This window comes from Sinocyclocheilus anshuiensis, unplaced genomic scaffold (genome assembly GCF_001515605.1).
Source record: "Sinocyclocheilus anshuiensis isolate Anshui unplaced genomic scaffold, SAMN03320099.WGS_v1.1 scaffold50, whole genome shotgun sequence".
In the NCBI taxonomy this organism is placed as follows: domain Eukaryota; kingdom Metazoa; phylum Chordata; class Actinopteri; order Cypriniformes; family Cyprinidae; genus Sinocyclocheilus; species Sinocyclocheilus anshuiensis.
The window spans coordinates 3,005,854-3,007,459 of NW_015542382.1; the positions used below are offsets into that span (position 1 = coordinate 3,005,854).

At 41.2% G+C, this 1,606-nt stretch overlaps 1 protein-coding gene across 1 annotated transcript in view; it reads right to left on the reverse strand.

Moving 5' to 3' along the window:
• LOC107692658 (chromosome transmission fidelity protein 18 homolog) overlaps nt 1–1,606 on the reverse strand; it is a 23,408-nt gene that overhangs the window by 19,783 nt on the left and 2,019 nt on the right. The gene's annotated exons all lie outside the window — the stretch shown is intronic.

The following is a 1,606-nucleotide window of genomic DNA, read 5'->3' on the forward strand; positions in this document are numbered from 1 at the left end:
GGATGGGGAAAAAACCTGCCATAAAGTCTCGAGATATGTTTTTTCAAAGTTGAACTTGCAATAATTTTACATGGCTTTCTAAACATGCGGCTCCTTTGTGCGAGATGCGAGTGCAACGGTGATAGACGACCCTCTAGAAAATGTGTTGTGTGAACAGCTTGGTTTCAGTTTTGATGTAAACAAGATCTTCTCCGCATTGATGTTCTCTTTTCCCACAATATTTGTAATTAACAACGCAGCAGCGCCGCATCTAGTGGCTTCAACTGGATAGGTTAACAAAAACATTAAAATGCAATGACACTTACATCGTCATCGCATCTCGTGTGCTACTGATAAGGCTGCCTCCTTAATGCACACCTAAAATTCAAATGCAACGTTTTTGCCTTCGAATGTGGATTTTTATTTTAAATTTGACGAATATTCGAAATTCAAATTTTTTTTGACAGCCCTAATACACACACACACATACATAGAGTGCCCTCCATAAGTATTGGAACAGTAAAGACAAAATTGCTCTGCTTGCTGTGGAGTAAAGTCATTTGCAAATATGATTAAAAGATGAATATGAGACAAAACTGCAGAATGTCACATTTTATTATTAGCTGTTTCAACACATACATATTTTACCAAATAAAAAGGACAGCACTTTTAGAGTTCATCCCACTATCTGATGTGAGCATAAGTATTGGAACAGTTGCCTCACAGTTCTTTGCAGATCTCTTGCGTGCAATCACAGCAGTGAGTCTGCGACTCATAGACATCACCAGACTCTTAGTCTCATCTTTTGAAATGCTTTTCCAAGCCTGTAATGCAGCCAATTCCAACTGTTGCTTGTCTTGGGGAGTTTCTGCCTTTAGTCTCCTTTTCAGCTGCTGAAATTCATGTTCAATCGGATTTAAATCTGATTGATTGATTTGGGCAATCTAAGACTTTACATTTCTTTGCCCTGATAAACTCCTTGACTGAACTGGCAGGGTGTTTTGGCTCATTGTCCTGATGCAATATGAAGCGCTTCCCAATGAAACTGGTGGCATTTCCTTGAACATTGGTAGCCAAGATGTTTCTGTATACTTCTGCAATCGTTCTGCTACTGTCATCATATATTAAGTCATCATTAAAGTTGAGAGGGCCTGTTCCAGAGACAGCTATGCATGCCCGTGCCATGACACAACCACCACCATGCTTTACAGATGAGGCTGTATGCCTTAGGATTAGGGGTCGACCGATTATCGGTGCCGATATTAAGCATTTTATGATTATCGGTATCGGTCATTTTCAAAACCGATTCGCCGATAAAATAACTTAATTTTGAAACGCGCTATTTGGTTCTGATGCAGCCTGTGGCCTAAAGCAGTCTCCGCCCACCGCTCATCTGATTTGTTGGGAGTCATGAGTCCGACCAATCAATGCGGAATTCACTCTCACTCCTAAAGCGCTTGCTAACTGGAGCTGCTTCAGTGATCACGCATCAGTTGTCTCTCAAAGGTAAGGCAGCAGCAGACGTTGCTTAAGTTGCAATAGATCCCAATCCACTAACGTTACACGGAAGTTGCAAAACACCTCAATATTATCTGATTTCCGCGATGCGGAAAACGCGGACGGAATC